Consider the following 18,782-nt stretch of genomic DNA (forward strand, 5'->3'; position numbering starts at 1 on the left):
AAAGATATATTTTTAAAAAAGTTTTATTACATATAAAAAATTCAATCTCTAAATAAACAGTGTGTTGTCTGCATACAAATAATTTTGACAGATAATAATCATAGTATTTACAATAGTATTCATCATATTGGTATTGGTTTCATAATAATAATAATATTTGCTTATTCATTTTAAAACACCTTCCTTATAAAATTAATCCTTTATTAATAAAATTAATTTCCATATATATAACATCTGTTTTTATTGGCTAGCCATTGATAAAATGAGTCCCATGTTAAATATTTGGTTTCTTTCTTTTCCTTGATTTTAAGTGTAAATGTATCCATTTCTGTACATTCTAATATTTTTTAAATTACGTTTTCCTCTGTAGGGATCTTTTCACTTTTTCCATTATTGTACAAAAACAATTCTAGCTGCAATTAGTATATGTAAAATCAAGTATGTATTCCCTTTATTATATTTTTCCAGTAAGATGCCCAACAAGAATATTTCTGGTTTTAAATCTGTATATTGCTTTATCATTTTTTCCAACCATATATGCTGGGGGCTCACAGGGGCTCAGGCGATCCCCTAGCTAAGACTATCTCAAGGCACAGATCTGGGGAAGGCTACATTAAAATTTCTGATGCACTGAAGGTTCCTAAGAGCAAAGTGGCCTCCATAATTCTCAAATGGAAGTAATTGTTTCAGTAGAAACATCTAATTGGATTTCTCATAAAGTATTCTTATATTAACTACTGCTCCATCTAAATAATAAAAATATTTTTAAAAATAGTAAATAATAAAAAGATGGAGTATTTACTAAGGTAAAGGAATTATCTGCCAGAGCATTTAAAAAGGTTTAAGAAAGCAACATAGCTTATTGAGTTTGTGGAATGAAGCAGAGGTTTACCAGGTTCTGACCAGTTCTGCAGAACTGGTAGCAGAAATTTTAAGTTGTTTGGAGAACCAGCAAATACCACCTCTGACTGGCCCCACCCCTATCTATTCTCTGCCTCCCAAGTCCCAGCTGATTGGTTGGGTCTTCTTTTGTTGTCCTGCACAGGAGCACGGAGCTGGAAAGCAGGTTAGTGGGGTAGAGAGGGGGATTTTAGTGGGGTGGAGATTTTACAGTATCCTTCCCCTGACACACCCAACAAGCCACACCACACTCACCAAGCCATGCCCACAGAACCGATAGTAAAAAAAATTTGAATCCCACCACTGGAATGAAGGATAAATTCAGTGAGTTACAAATTGTAGTGCTAGTCATAATTTCTCATTTAAACACTCAATCTTAAACTTTTCCTAATCTGTTTGGTGTTGTGGCTAAGGCTAGAAGCCAGGAGTCTGTGAATTCTAGTCCCACCTTAGGCATAAAAGCCAGTTGAATAACTTTGGGCCAGTTAGTCTCTCAGCCCAATTCAGCTTACAGGATAGGAAAATAGAGGAATGAGTATTGTGTATATCCATTGCCTTGAGTTATTTATAAAAATAATAAAGGTTGAATATGAATAAATAAAGAATAAAGAACAGAAGGAAAGTAGCCAGCAGTTTATCAGGATTATAATTTATTTGGGACTCAATCTCTGTTTTTGAAGCCCGCATAAGGAGTACCCATCCTTTCTGTGGAAGGGAGCTCCTCCAAAGAGCTGTAGGAACAGGGGTCAGATCCATTCCTACAAGAAGCAGTTCCTTTGCCCTCAGCAAACAGCACTTTTGCTCTCAAAAAGCTGCTTGGCAGGAGGAAATCTCAACTCAGTGACAGGTAACAGTAGTTTGCAATTTTTCCTACTGGCTTCCCCATTGACTTTCTTGGGGGGAGCCAGCACAGAAGATTGTAAATGGTGATCATAGGATCACAAGGTGCTTGACAACAATCATAAGTGTGAACAGCTTGCCAAGCACCCATATCTTGCCAAGCTTGCCAAGCACCCATGTTTATGTGACTGGGAAGGCTATGTGTGCATTTTATGACCTCCAGAAGTTATTTAAAGCACCCATTCCATGGTCATTATAATTTCAGACCATAATTAAAGGAATGGTTGTAAGTCAAAGGACTATTTGTATTATGTTTGGCAGAAATTAAATATTGCACTCCATAGTAAGTATATACCTATTATTAAACTTGGAGATAGTAGTGTTATATTTTACTGCCCCAAGTACTGAATAACTTCTACTCATTGAATAAACCATGAATTATGCTTTATATGAGAGAATGCTACAGGAAAATAGGAAAGCATTTCTCTCAGTCAAAGCTTAAGCATTAATGGTTCATGCAACAAGGCAAAGATGCCAAACACATAAGCAGGTCTACCAGAACATAACTCTGAGTCTGCTGCCCAAATTGACTTCTTCTATCAGATGAGCAGCTATATAAATTATATTTATAAATGAATAAATAATCATTCATAATAAATAATTCAGTATTTTGGAATGCCCAACTCAAAATCCAAAGGTACAGAAGGATCGTAAGGATCATGTCAGATTTCAACACTGGGGCCTATCTAACAAAATGAATTTCAGTGGTGTTTTTTCAATTGTAAAGTTTTACATTTAGGCAAGAAAAGCCAAATGTATGGGTGTAGTTTAGGTAGTCCTTAGCTCAATAGTAGTAACTGTGAGAGGGATTTTGGAGCCCATTTTTAAGTGAACAATCATTTAAATATGAGCCAGCAATGTGCTGCAGGTACCAAAAAAGCCAACACAGTCCTAGGCTACATTAATAGAAGGATAGATCATGTGAAGTGTAGTACCATTTTATAATACTTTGGTAAGATCACACTTGGAATACTGCATCCAGTTTTGTGTGCCACAATATAAAAAAGATGTTGAGACTTTGGAAAGGGTGCAAGAAGAGCAACAAATATGATTAGGGGGATGGGGATGGAGACTAAAATATATAAAGAATGGCTGCAGGAATTGGGTATGTCTAGTATAGTGAAAAGAAGGACTAGGACTGACATGATAGCAATTTTCCAATGTTTGAGGGGCTGCCACAAAGAAGAGGGAATCAATCACCTTATTTTCCAAAGCACTAGAAAGCAAGACAAGAAGCAAAGGATGAACATTAATCAATGATAGAAGCAACCTAGAACTAAGGGGAAATTTCCTGACAGTGAGAACAATTAACAAGAGAATTGCTTGCCTTCAAAAGTTTGGGTGCTCGATCACTGGATGTTAGATAGTCCCTTGTCTAAAATGGAATAGGGTCTCCTGCATGAGCAGAGGTTGACCTGGAAGACGTCCAAGATTCCTTCTAACCACTGGTGGGATTCAAAAAAATTTACCACCGATTCTGTGGACGTGGCTTGGTGGGCGTGGTAGGGGAAGGATACTGTAAAATCTCCAGTCAGAGGTAGTATTTGCTGGTTCTCTGAACTACTCAAAATTTCCGCTACCAGTTCTCCAGAACTGGTCAGAACCTGCTGAATACCACCTCTGCTTCTAACTCTGTTATTCTGTTAAAATAGGAGAGGATTTCAAACAAGAAATTTGTGCTATAAATCCCTCAAGGTAGAGCAGGCTACCATGAGAAAATAATCCAAAATTTCTACACAGAGATGTGAGAGAATGATCAATGTTCAGTTGCAACCAGTTATTTATTTTAATATGGTAATTGTTTTTCTATTCTAGCACATCATGTGTGAGATGACTGGGTTTATGAAATACTGAGACAAATGTGAACATTTGGCATTGTGTTTAGTCAGATTCACAAGGAAGCCACCTAAATTGTTACAACTTTCAGTGATAACATATGCAAACATTTTAAAAATTTAAAAGAATAAAGTAGTTTTTCACCAAACTGTAATTAAAGTTTATATAATGTGTAATATGCACAAACACACAGCTCCCAATTCCCAATTAACTATACCAATTCCCCATTAACTATATACTGTCTGGACAGCACAGTTCTGAATGAAGGGATATGATGCGATAAAGAAATGAATGGATGATGGATGGATGGATGGATAGATGGATTACTGGTGATTTATAATATGACTCTCATCATCTATGTTTTGGTTATGAATTGTCTACATTGCCATACTAATGAGATTCAGAAAATGCCACTGTGATCTGGGGGACTTCCAGTTTGGGCTTCTTCAGCGACGGACCAAAATCGCAATCGTCCGCAGTTTTGATCCCGTAGAGGTGGTGAAGAAGGGGGAGCCATCAGCGGGGTTGAGGAGAGCCGCATCTCTCCTCCTCGGCTGGCCATTACTCCCTTTCCCAAAGGCAGTTGCAGCGGTGGTCAGAAATGGCCACCTCAAAGAAGACCAGACAAGATTGTGCAGGAGGAAGTTTAAAGGAGAAAGTTTGACTGACCGGGTTGAATGGAGAACATCTATTTAAGGTACCTGGAACCTGAATTTTAAAGACTAATACTATTCCTAAAAAAGATTTTAAGCTGCAAAAGAGAAAGGGAAAGGAAACGGAATTGGCTTTTTTCACTCTAACATTTACAGTTTTAACTGACTTGGAACATTAAGAGGAAGAGATTTGAATAAGAAATTGATACTAATCCACTTTGACATTAATAGGCTATTTCTAGTTGAAAATAAAGTGTCAAAGGGATAAAGATTCTTGGATAATTTAAAAACTTTCTTTAAAAAGAAAAAGAAAGAAAGCAGTGGAGGGAAAAAGGAAAAAAGAAGGTGGAATCTGGAAAATGGAGGAGAACTTGAAAAAAATTGATAGTGGAATTTTAACAAGGCTTGCAAAAGATACATTGTAGCTGAAACTTTGTTACAAGAGAACAAAGCCCCTGGAAAGAGAAAGGGAGAAAAGAAGCAAGAAACAGTTTTGGATTATTGGATGATTCCTAGAACTTTGGATGGAGGATCCTAATGAAATAAAATAAAATCAATTGGGGGTTGTTTAATTTTTTTTTAAATGGCATCACTCCTTGAAGAGTTAAAAATGAGACTTAAAGAATAAAAAGAAGAAGCACAAGACGGAAGAAGATCTTTTGGCTTTGTATTTCAATTTTTAGAAATGGAGATCTTGAACTATGAAAAATAACAAGAAACGCTGACAAAACAAGAAGGGTGGGACAACAAAGAAGCCATCTTCAATGACCAAGCAATTTTAAGCAGGGTAAAAAAAAGGGAAAGGGAGGAAAGGGAGTTAAAAGCTTAAGTACTGAAGCAACAACCAAAAAAAAAAAAGAGTAATTTGAAAAGTAATGATAATATCAGGAAGAAGCAGAAGGGAGGATCACAGAAGGGAGAATCAGATAGAAAAGGGAATAAAAAATAAGAAGAGACGGAAGAGGGAAAGGAAAAGAAGCTACAAAAGACAGAAACAAGATATAGAGGTACAGGAAAAACGTACAAGAATTAAAGGTACAAACCTATTTAAAAGACACAGAGACAATGTTTAAAATTTAACTTGAGAGGATTCTGCAAAGGTGCATGGGATAGCATTGTTATATAATCTGTTAGATTAAAGTGATAGAAAAAATTTCTATTGATGTGTAGTGGAATATTTGTTTGTAAAGAGAATAAGGCTCTCAATGATTTAAAAAGAACGCTTAAAAAAAACTGAAAAGAAATGTGGAAGATTTTTATCAGTTGATAAGATGAACTTGAATAAGAATAATAACTTTATTGACTACTGTTAATAACTATTGTTTGATTTTTTTATTTAAAGACAGTAATAAATAAAATATGAAATATAGATGATTAAAGTGAAAGACAACTGATATTACTAGGTAATGTTTGTTAAAAGAAATAGAAATGTAAAAGATTGTTATTAATATTAATGGCAGAGCTGTACTTGAATAGAATAATTATTCCATTTACTATTGTTATACATATATACACAGATGTATACATGTATACTTTTTTCTTTTAAGAATTTAGTGTGTATTTTAAGGGAATGTACCAAGCAGAATTCAATTGAAAATAGGTATGTGTTATAAAATAGAGGTTAGAAAATGAATGTTATAGCTGTAAAGATGTAACTTAAATTTTTAAATAAGATTTGAAAAAAAATACAAAGGTGTTACACTCCAGTCTAGCAATTACAGGGGAAAATTTGTTTTATGAGAAAAGACAATATGAAATTGTAAACAGGACAGACGAAAGTATAAAAACATTGATTAGAAAGATTTTAAAAATTAGAAAAAGATATGTAATTGAATTAAGAAAGGAATGAGATAATGTAAAATAAGGCTATAGGAAGTAAAGAAAGGGAAAAGCTATTGAAAAAAATGTGAAAATAGTTACAAGATATGGATTAGAATGTATAAGATAAATATGTATTGAGCTTATGTCTGTATGGACAAGTGATAACCCAGGGCCACGCTGTTCTCAAAAAAAGATATTTTATTTGTATGTTTTGTGAAAACTTAAATAAAACTTTTAATTAAAAAAAAAAAGAAAATGCCACTGTGATCTGTAATACAAATTTAACATATTTTTATACATGGTGAAAGCTTGTAATTTTTGTTTTGTTTCCATAGAATAGAATCTCAGATAGAAAAAGTACAAAAGATCACCCAATTAAAAAGTTATACTTTCATTGTAAAAATGAAGGCTTCATATATGTTTCTACATTGTACCATACAAATTCAATAAAGCCAATAATGTGAGGTTTTGATTTATTCTGAATGTCATAAAGTAAGTATAACTCATTTGGTCTTGACTTAGTTTGTTAGGGTCACATCAAGTACATTATATCCCCCAGGCAGCTAAAATTTAACAGCTCCATAAAAATGTCACAATGACAAAAATCTCATAAAGATAGCATAAATTTAATATGAATGACCACTATTCTGGATTTAGCCTCAGGTGATAGTGAAATTACTTTCTCTTATTAACAGTTTTTGGGTAACCTTACAAAAGAAGCATGTTTAAATAATGGTACAGTATGTTCTAATTTACACAACAAAGTAGTTTAAATAACTATGGGATGATGGTATACCCAATAGAGTATTGTTTGCTTTCTCCTAAAATAGTAGGCAAATAATTAGTTCTCTTCTCTATGTTCTGCTGGCAGATTTAGTAATCCATTCAGAAAGACTGGGTCAAGACAGAAACTCACATAAGCAACAAACAGAAGGTTGACAAAATTAGCTCAGACAAACACCTAGGAGTTGCATTTCTTCTTTTGCCTATAGAGCCAGCTATGACCCCTACACAACCCCTACATGACCCCCATAGGAATCCAGAAGGCGTAAAAACCCACCCACTCTAAACTCCACTTTGTCAGCTGTCCCTGAATCACATGTGATTGGTGGTTCTACTTCATCAATAAAGGGAACCTTTCTTTTCAATCAGCCTCCAGCCTCCATTTTATTTCCAGTGCTCTTCTCCTGGTTTGGAACTGAACCAGATGGATTTTCCTTCCAATAAAAGTAAAATAACTCTGTGGAATAAAATGACTAATTCCACAACTCTAACTGATTGGATGTAGGAAATGATTTGAAAAATATCAAATTCCTGTTATAAACAAGCTCTATGTGATTTTGTTATGTTAGTGGCATAACACATGACTGCTAAATCTCACAAATTTCTCACAAAATAAACAGTTGTGGCATTGTCTTTGGCACAATGTTCTCATTATATTAACTCACACCACGTCTTTATGTACCTGGATTCATAAATGTATTCAGCATGGAAGTGCCTTGGAAAATTACTCAGAAATGACAATTAATTCAGAATACAGCAGTATAGTTAATGCCAGACATTACTCAAAAGGAACATATAATGCTGCTGTGGTTTCCTGTAAATTCCTGGGTTTTATTCAAAGTGCTGGTTTTAACCTATAAAGTCATATATTGTATGGTATGTTTTGACAACTAGAATACTACATCTTCCAACTGGATAATTTCCAGGAAATACTATTTTTTGTCATACATTATGTAAAGAGAGCTGAGAACAGGATGTAGTGCTTTTCTATTATAACATTGGACCTATACTTCCCCCCAGAAATCAGATTTACTTCTTTGATGTTTCTGGAAAATGTTAAAGATGTTTTTTTTTTCAAATGCTTTTAATGTGCAATTTATTTTACAAGGGTTGAAAAAAAAGAGATTTATGAAAAGTGGAAGTTGCACCCAACTTCACAATTGCTTTTGGATTAGCTTCTGAGATGTGAGGCTAGTGTGGTCATGTTGCAGCAAAATGTCCTTTTTTGTGCTTGTGAATCATTGTTTTTTTGTGCTTAATCATTGTTTCAAATTTTTGATGTTGCTATGCAGCACTTTGAGCTGATAATTGTGACTGGTTTAAGGAAATAAATGTAAATAATATCTGCTTTGCCAAAATCTGTGACTATGAGCTTTCCTTCCAAACCATGGGTTTTGACCTTTCTTCCATAAGTGAAGCTTTGAAATGATTTAATGAAGCAATGGGCTTGGCTAGTCTAATGAAGAGAATGTGAGTTAATTTTATGAGTTTTCTTTCAAGCAAATTTTATGTGACAGACTGAGCTAGCCGGTGGCAGATAGATAGATCTCTGAATGAATCTGTGATTTTGTGAGCAACTCAATCTGCCTGCCTGCTTTGCCTCATTTTGGGTAAAAGTTGCTCTTTTTTTATAAAAAATTCAATATTTCTATAAATATTTATAATATTTACATACAAGCCATGCCCAGCCAGTCACATGACCACCAAGCCACAACCACAAATTAGGCCACACCCACAGAACCGGTTAGTGGTCCCTGGGATTTAAAATTATGAGTTTTGTGGTCCCTGAGGTCCAAAAGGTTGGCGACCCCTGTTCTAGGCCATCCCCTTCGCACCCAGTCCAGAACCTGGCACAATTGTGGATCTTTGGAAGTAAACTGAGCAATGTCAGATGCAGTCAATGGTAAACGCAGGTCCTCAATAAGAAAAGTAGAAACAGTTGGTGCTGGGTTAGTTGCAAAGATAGGCAATGGACACCTGCTCAAGGCATCTGCGTAAACAGGTTCTTGCCAGATCTGTAATTAAACAGCTAAAAATAAAATCCAACATGTCATCCTTGGAGAAAGTATTTGGGGGTTTGGTTTGTTTCCTGATAAAATGCCTAGTAAGGGCTGGTGGTCTGGAACAAATTCAAAATGGTGGCCATACAAATATTCATGAAATTTCTTAATTGAGACCACAACAGCCAGTGCTTTCTTATCTATCTGGCTGTAGTTTCTCTCAGTTTTTGAAAGTGTTATAGAGAAAAATGCAACAGGGGCCCCTTGGCCATTAGGCAGTCTGTGGCCTAAAACAGTACCAATTCCAATTGGGAAGGCATCACAGACTAAAACCAAGGAAGACAGTTGTTGCATTGGATCAACGTGTTGTGAAGTCAAAAGGGACTTAATGGCTTCAAAAGAGACTTGTTCTCTCTCTTGTTCTCTTCCATTTCCATGGTATCTTAGCATCCAATAGCCTATGTAAAGACTCAGCTACTGTAGCCTTGTGGGGCAGGAATGAGCTGTAAAAACTTAGGAGCCCCCCAAAAGCTTGTAATTCAGTTTTTGTAGTGGGAGTGGGGGCTTCCTGAATTGTTCTAACTTTTGATTCCATGGGGTGGATGCCAGCAGAATCAATGTGGTAATCCAGACAGTCTACCTAGTCAGTAGAAAATTTGCATTTTTTCCTGTTGGTTTTAGTCCTATATCTTTAAAACATTGAAGTACTCTTTTTAAATGATTTAAAAGTTCTTTTGAACTGTCAGCTGCAATAAAGATGTCATTGAAGTAGTAAACGTTCCATTATTGATTGAAAAATGCCTGGTGCTACTCTCACGCCAAATTGGAGGCGCTTGCATCTGAAAGCCCCTCTGTGGGTAATTATTGTCTGTGCTTCAGCAGTCTGATTGTCCACAGCAAATTGTTGATAAGCCTGCCTCATGTCTAATTTAGTGAAAATTGAACTTTTACCCTGTGAATGCAGGAGTTGCTGGATAATGGGTACTGGGTAGGCATTTGGTTGGAGCCCCCTATTGATGGTTGACTTTTAATCAGCACAGATGCGAATTGAGCCATCCTGCATTAAGGGGATGACTATGGGGGTTTCCCATTTTGCAAAATCAACAGGCTCTAGCACCCCCTGAGAAATCAGCTTGCCCAGCAGGACATCAACTTTGGAGCGTAATGCTAAAGGAATTCTGTGTGGTTTGAGTCTAATTAGAGTCACTCACTCTAAATTAAGTGAGATGGGTGTGCTGTTGTAGCAGCCAAGCTCCTCATCAAAAACTTCAGAAAAATCAGAAAGCAACTGATCTAAATCTTGGAAGGTGACAGAGTTAATTCCAGTCACTGGCAAACCTAAGGAGGTAAACCAACAAGTCCTAGCAAGCTTGGTAAACACCCATTCACTATAACTAGATGGAGTGTCCATTGAATTGTTGGAACTGTATGTGGAACTTGCCTTTTCCGATGACAGGGATGACTTGACCTTGGCAGTCTCTCAATGCCAGTTTGCAGGGCATTAGCTGTTTCTTAGAGATGTCAGGAACCAGGTGCCTCAAGTTGTCCCAGGACAGGATGGAGAGGGAGGAGCTGGTGTCTATCTCCATCTTGCAAGGTCTACCTTCTAAGAGAACATCAACAGTTGAGGCAGATCATGTTTCTGAATTAGCAAGTGGCTCTTGGATGATTGCCTCCGCAGTTTAGGCAGACGACTTGTGTTGTGATCTGTTTTCTTTCAGCTGGGTTGTTTCTTTGTTGGGCTGGCTGAGGCTGCTTCAGGTGATTGATCTCTTCTTCCTCATCATAGAAGTCTGCTTAGACAGCTTCTTCATAATGGACAGCTGCATTGGTCCTTCCACCCAGATAACTGCTGGCGCCTTGAATTTCTGCTGCGGAAAGTGTTGACATTTCCGCAGCTTGCACCTCTTCTATGGCTGCTTTCAGATTTAGGTCAGATTTGGCTAAAAGACACCTCTGTAAATGGAGATCTCTAATGCCACAGACCACTGATCCAAAAGCATGTCATCCAGGTCCCAGAAACTGCAGTGAAGGGCAGCCGATCTGAGAGCAGCCATATATTCACTGATGGTCTCTCCCTTAGCTTGGCTCCTTCTTCTGAAGGCATGATAGTTTCGGCACATAGTGGTTTCTGAGAACCTCTTGCAGCTCTTTCCAGGTTACAGCTTTGACGGTCTGGGGTGCTAACAGGGCGGTGCCGGTGTCGAAGATGGTGGCTCCACAGAAGCTGAGGAAGTAAGCCTTCTTCTTGTCCACAGGGATCTCTGTCAGGTTGGTGGTGTCCATCATGCAATTGAAATGGTTTATGTAGGACGTCCAGGTCTTGGTAACTGGGTGGAAAGGAGGGTAGGAAGGCAGCATGGCCATCTGAATCAGCTTAGTGACAGCTAGGTAAGTGACTCCAGCTTAATGACTTCAGCCTTGTTCGTTCAGCTCTTTTTGCCTCAGAATTACATCACTGTGCTAACATCCTATCCTCATCGCCAGTTTTAAATTTGGTGCGTGGGAGTGAGAGGTGGAGGCAAAAGTAAAGGCTAACAGGCTTTATTGCAATAAAGTAAAACAGCTACGTCTTGCCGGCTGATAGAGAACGGCTGATTCCGTCTAAGAGCTCCTTTTATATTGAGCTATCAAATGGAATTAGTCAATCAGGGATGGCTCTGGCTTCCACTCAAAGAGCAGACTGGAGTGAAGACTCAGCAAGATGCAGCAAACTTGCTTAAGAAAGGCAATACAGATGAGCCCGTCTCCCTCTGAACTTTTCAGGCAATAAGCATGAGTATGCATGTGCGTCTCCCTAAGAAGTCTCCTTAATCATCAAAATGTCAAAGCCTGCTGAATTCTGTGGGGAATAAGCACAAGTCATCTGTTGAAGAAGTCCCCTTTTTTGCAAGCCTTTTCCTACCCAAAATATGGGAACCGAAATTTTTAGTCTGATTAATTGATTTATGAAAAACAAAATATCTTGGCATTTGTGTTGCAGTATATTAACCAATGGAACAGCAACTTTGCTTCTTCCAATGAAATACATGCCACAAGAACTGAAGGTTGAGCTTAACAACGCAGCTGAAAATAAAATTTTATCAAAGTAAAAATCATTGTGTGAAGAAAAAGGGAGTCTGCATAACTGGCTGCAGCATACTGAAGTGAAGAAAACTGTCTTGTTGACAACTGTTGCTTCAGTTCTATGAAATTCAAGAAAATATACTTCCTATTTAAATGGAATATTCTTTTTAATTGGCACATAATTAAGTGACAAATGTTGAATACATAAACTGCCATGGCATACTTGGCTGATATATTCTTAAATGAATAACATTCATGTTTTACTGCAAAGTATAGATGCAGTTCAAGTAAAATTCACATTTTGGAATTAGTGCGTTTCTAAAACCAATCTTGTATTTAACAGAATATATTTTTTCACTAGCTGTTATTTTTTTAACTAACAAATGACATTTCCATCAATGAAAATGTCAAAGCCTTGATGATATAACACCTGATAACACTGAAGGAATATTTACTCACTCCAATAGAAATATTTGACTGTGTCCAGAATTCTTTATTTCATATACAGCATCTGAATTGCCATTAAAAGAAAAGGAACAACTTCTAACTATTTCAACTCATTTCACATTACAAACATCATTTGCTTTTCCGGAAACTGGAAATTTATCAATAGAACTTTTAAAAGAATTTTTCTAAATTATCCATGGAAGAGAATATTTACAACCAAGGACTGAGCTATGGGGTCACTCGGCTTCGTTGTTTTCTTTCTGGATGAAAGAATATGTGTTTGTGAGAAATGTTAGAAAAGCATGTCATTATTTTTGGATAGCATGGATAATTATGTCATGATAAAAGTAAAGTTAATGTAGATTTAAAACATAATTTAATTAGGCATATTGAGAATATGGAATAGATATAAAACCAGTATGTGCCCCAAAACCTCTATATGGATCTCAGCATTAGAAGCATTTTATAATGAAAACCTGCAGGCAACTGCAAATGGAATACTAAGAATCATTGGAAGATCATCAATAGTTATGCAGAATTAAATCAAGAGAGTAACTAATAGCAGAAACATATAGTTCTCTATGGTTTTCCCATTTACAATTATCATAAAGATTTAAAATGTATTAAAATTTTATGTTGTGGATTAAAGATGGAATTTGAAATCCAATGGTGTATCAATGATCAACATGTAATTGTTAAAATATAAAAATGTTTGTTGAAATTTGAAACAGTAGAATAGGTTAAAATATATGAAAATGTAAGAATTTTTGTTATAATATACAGATGAATCAATAGGAAACTATGTGTTTAAAAGTATAAAATGCATAAAATTTATAAAATGCTATGTTTTTAAAGAGAGGTTTTATAAAATTATGTATTATTGGTATATAGAAATTATAAAATATAATTTTACACTGTATAAAATTTCCAACAAATGTATCTTGGAAATTTAAACAATTTGAAGGGTCATTTTGTGTAAAAAAATGAATTTTGGATTCAAATACAAACATTGATATAGAGAATTTTTAGAGTTTAATATTCCAGAACTTTATCTTTTAGAATCTATGAATATATAGAAAAGAGCAATGGAAGATTATTTCAGTATATTATGGAGGCTAGATTGCTATATGCAAAAAAATGGAGAGATTCAACTTTGCCTAACATGGAGGAATGGTTGATAAAATTGTCAAAAAATACTAAAATGAATCAATTGACTTTTTTAATGAGAGAAAGAAAATTCTTCAATGACTTTTTGGATTTTTTGTGTGTGACAAAGAAGATGATTTTGTGATTTCTGGTTTTGATGATTAGAAAAAAATAGTTTATAGAAAGAAGGAAACTGTAATGAAATTAGAGATAATGGCTTGATTAGAATTGTATGCATATCTGCCAAGAGGGATATTGAAAGCTATTTATGCTACCATTTATTTTCTTCTTTTTGTTGGATCCATAGCTTATTATAATATGAAAAAAGAAAGAAAAGGAAAGAAAAAAGAAAAATCATTCCTATGAAAAACCACTTCAGATGACTTTTTAATTTCACTGTTGATCCTGTTGCTCATAAAAAAACATTAGAATAAATGTGCAGTGTTTTCATAAGAAAGGGACAAAAGAGAGATTAATAAACAAGATAAAAGAGCAGCTAATGGGAGACTATATTGACTAAACATTAAAGGTCCAGATGAAATGCTGTTTGCTGATCCCTTAATAGAAATCCAAATTACTTTGTGAATTGTATACTGAACTGCCTCATAAATGCAAGAAAAGCATAGTGACAAACATATTATTGCAAGTAAGACATTCATTTTTAAGACAACAAAAATTTAAATTATCTACATGATCTACAAAATTTCTATTTATTTTAACTTCCCACTTGTTAATTCTATAGCAATATAATTTTATTCAGGTATTTTATTTCATTTTATTCTGAACATGTATTTCTAGATAATACAATTTCCCAAGTTACACCAATTAAAAGAATGAATATAATAAACCAAACAAGACAGCTATAGGAAAAAATATTTTATATTCCAGACACTGTAAACCAACAGTTAAGTAAAATTATATAAAGTAAACATCATTTCAAAACATATAATCATTGCTATATTTAATATTCAGGCAGTACAAATCAAATCCAAAGAACTCTGTTTTGCTTGCCATCCACTTCAGAAAAAAAGAAAAAAAATGATGTGTAGCCCTTATCTTAATTCAGCAATCTATTAAATAGTAATTTATGACTAGGTTCATGGAGAAGTTTGCTGCAGAGAAGTAATCTAAACATCAAAGAAAAATGCTTACAATGGGGAAAAAATTACAAGCACATTGCAAAAATTGGGAATTCTGTCATGGAATAACATTGGTAGAAATGTTATTTCTTTATAAAAGATTTAGACATAATTTTTTTCTATTAAAAATATCTAAAAATATTATGAAAGTGAGCTGCGGGTGACTCACGTGCTAAGATGCTGGGCCTGTGCATAGCTGAGATTGGCAGCTCAGCAGTTTGATTCCCATGAGCGAATAAAAAGCGTAGACAAGAAAGGGGCTTCCCCCAATTTCCTACCAGCATTCAGGTGTCCCACAGGTAAATATAACACCGCCCCCAATTTTTCCTTTCACAGAGGCAGCCAGCCACTTCAGTGATCCCTGGCTAACACGTGTCATATGCTAAAAAAAAAAAAAAAGTAGAAAATTCGAGAAATCAAGAAAAATAAATTAATTACAGATAATTTCTTCTGATAATATCTGACTTAATACCCATCTTAATATATCTCAAAGTCCATAAATGCAAATTTTAAAATCTGTACAGCATGACTTTTGTCTTTTGTGTTGAAAGAAAAGAACAGCAAAAGGAAGATTCATATACTTTCAAAATACTTGACAGTTTGTATGCCTGCTGCTCAATGAGACTGCAGATTGGAAGGATTATTTTTTCTTGCTGTGATCAAGAGACATGAATGAACCGTGAAGTCAGGCAAGGTCATAACATTTATGATTGTCTGAGCAATCAATTCCTTCTGCTCATCTTAGTAGTTTTTATTGATCTTTATTCAAGGTCATAAAAATCTTGAAGATGGTATTGTGGAAAGGAAAAGGAAGTTTTGCCCTTTAAGGAAAAGGCAAAGCTCTTTCCTTTGTGGATTTAAATTTCCCGGCTGGGAGATTTTACTGCAAAACGATTGGTCAGATGCATTGGAAGTCAGAATCAGTTTATTAATAGTAAGGCAAGTAAGAAGAAGTCCTACAGCATTTCTGAGGTTAATCCAATCTTGTGAGTAGAGAAACCCCTTTCTTATACCCTTCAGGTCCTTTGATTTTGTACGTGTGAACCTTTGAAGTCTTTGATTTGTGTGTGTGTGATGAGTTCCTGTCTCTTGAGATTGGGATCTCTTCCTGGGATCTTGGTAATTGTTTTATAGTAGCTGTTTGTTGCATTAGGGTGCAACATCCTGAGTTTCCTGTTATGCCTTTTGGTTTGCTTTTCACAAGTTTTATTGCTTGCCATCTATTTGATTTCTATGGGAAAGGATCTTAGCTAATTTGTAGGCTTTTTCTGTATCCCATGCAAAGGTGGGGTCTGATGGAGCAGACCCTGATTGTGTTTTCACTTCTCCTTTCCTTTAGGGGAATTTTCCTTCGCCTTCTGATATTTTAAATTTTCTTTTCTTTTCTTTTCCTAGGAGAGAGTGAATCATAACTTCCAACAGTATATTGAACAAACTTCCCTCTTTATTATGATGAAATATTTCAAAAATTATTACACTGCCTAGTCATTTTTGAATGGAAGACTGATTCTAGTCGTATGCAAATGTTCATGTTAATATCAATAGACTTCCAGTGAGGAGGAAAGAAATCCATCCTGTACCAATTCTATTTCAGTTCTCTATCAGTTACAGGCTAGCTAGCCTCTTTAACAAAACAGTTTGGTGAGTAACAGGGAATTGCAGTCCTAACACAAAGAGCAATAGCTAGCAATAGGGAAAATATTTAACTTTTAAAGATTTTTTAAATTTTTTAACAAACAAAGAAAAAAAAGTCATGGAAATAGAAACAGATACTATAGTGACTTACAAAGTATGTCATATGTTTCAGCTTATGCCTACCCAAGACCCAACCTATGTATGTATCAAATGTAAACTATTTGGCTTAATAGAAGAAGAAGTAATGGGTCTAAAGGGAACTTTAGCCACTCTAAAACTCAATGAATAAAGCAAGAAATCCCAACTTAAAATAAAACACAATAGGGAGCAAACAGCTTCTAAAAAACCCAACTCCATATATGTTGCTGGTGTGCTGCACTTCTCCCAGCCACTCCTGTGGGCACTATTGGTCAGTTGGTCCTCTGTGCTGTCCTCAGCAAGACCGATGCAAACAAGTCACTTTTAGAAGAAAACAACAACCAAGAGCAAAGCTCATACTATCTACCCTACCCACTCTAGTGAAACCCCCCTGGAACTGAACAATCCCTTTCATAGCCTCTGCTATGGAAGAAAATATACAGACATTCACAAAAGAGCAGTTGTGAAATCCACTTTTTTAAAAGAGGCAATCTGTGGAGTAGCCTGGGGCATTTCGAGAATAGAAGTTGTAGGTGCTTCAGATTTAAGATTTTTAAGAAAAGACTGGACAGCCACCTGCCCGTAATGGTATAAGATCCCCTGCTTGAGTAGGAGGTTGCACTGCTAGAAGGTCTCCAAGGTCCCCTTCCAGCTCTAATTTGATTGATTGATTGATTGATTGATTGAAGCACCGATTCCACCATCCTTCAGCCTATTCTCCTTTTTTCAACAGGGAAAAGAGTCTCCTGAAATAACATATGATAGAACAAAATATCAAGAAGGCTTTAGAAACATTATAGTGTTCAACACTTTGGGGCTAGAATGAGTATGTCCCCATCAGAAGACATTAAGAATATGACTTCCGGTTTGCAAGGTTTCGACAGCGGCAGGGATTCGCGATACTGCGTGATCCCTGCTGCGTTCGCCGCCAAGGTTCCCCCGATCCGTTTGGATCTGGGGGATATAGCTGCCCCGTAGAGGCAGCTGAAGATAGGGGGGATCCGGACAGGGGCTTGGGGGTATCGCAGACCCCCTCCCCAGCCGGCAGAACCCCCTTCTCCCAAGGCGGAGGAGCGGCGGTCAGCAATGGCTGCCACGAAGAAACCTGCAGCCGGACAAGCTGGTGCAGGAGGGAGAAAGTTGGAAGAATTATGAAAGTGGCTTTCGACCTGGACAAGGCAAGAGGAATTTTAAAGGCTGCTAAGGATACATTGTTTCCAGAGAGAGTTACAAGCAGCAAATATCCTAAAAGGGAAAGTTTTTCTTTTTTTTCCGTTTCACTCTCCTTCCTAACGTGGCAGCAGATGGAATCATAAGAGAAATCCGAAAATCTGCATTGGAGGTAATTGAATGCTGAAGGGATAAGGATCTTTGAATATTTAACGGGGGGGAAATATTTTTGGCTGTGAGTGGGAAGGGAGAGGAAAAAAAAATTGGAACAAAATTTGAAAATAAGGAGAAGATTGCCTAGAATTCTAAAGAGTTACTAAACATCAATAAGACTTCTAAAAGATATATTTTAAAGGGAACTTTGTGACTAAACTTTAACCCCAGAAAGAGAAAGTGAAGAAGAAATTATTTAAAAGAAACAGCTTGTTTGGACTGCTTGGTGACTTTGGAATTTCTGAGAATTATTTCTGATTAAAAGCACTTGGGTGGTTGTTTGGAGCAACAGGATGACTGGGACAAAGAAGAAGCCATCTTTGATGAACAAGTGACTTTGGTCGGGGAAGGAAAAAAGAAAGAGAAAAAGGAGAAGAAGACTTTAAGACCTGGAAAAACAATCCAAAAAAAAGAATATGATGGGGGTTCAGATTAGTAAATATAATTGTAAATGCTCATTGCAGTTTTATCTTGGTTATTTTTTGTAAGCCACAAAGAGTTACATTGTTCAAGATGATTGGCCATATAAATTCTTTAAGCAAACAATAAAAATGGAATATAATGTTGATTAACCAATGACCAGATGGACACCACTAAACAATCAACTATGTTTAAAAGTTAATGGAATTAGATGAACTATGTTGCAGTTATTTAGAACATAGTCATTGCAGTATCAGTTACCATTTCTATGCATTCAGATCTAGGTTTGTGCACCAAAACCAAGATGGAATAAACACTTATCTATAGTCTTTACCTATTGTTTAAGCAGTAGCTATAAATCCAAGAAGAACTACCCTCTTAGTCTGAAATAAATCTGAATAAGGTTGAGCAGATGGAAATTAATGGACACAGAAAAATTGATAGTTCACTACTCTTGCTGTTATGATGGAAGGAAGAGAATCTTTATGGTGCCTTGAACAGTCAGAGAAAAGAGG

This window comes from Notechis scutatus, chromosome 4 (genome assembly GCF_049901735.1).
Source record: "Notechis scutatus isolate UNSWTSFEM ecotype Mainland chromosome 4, rNotScu1.2, whole genome shotgun sequence".
Classification (NCBI taxonomy): domain Eukaryota; kingdom Metazoa; phylum Chordata; class Lepidosauria; order Squamata; family Elapidae; genus Notechis; species Notechis scutatus.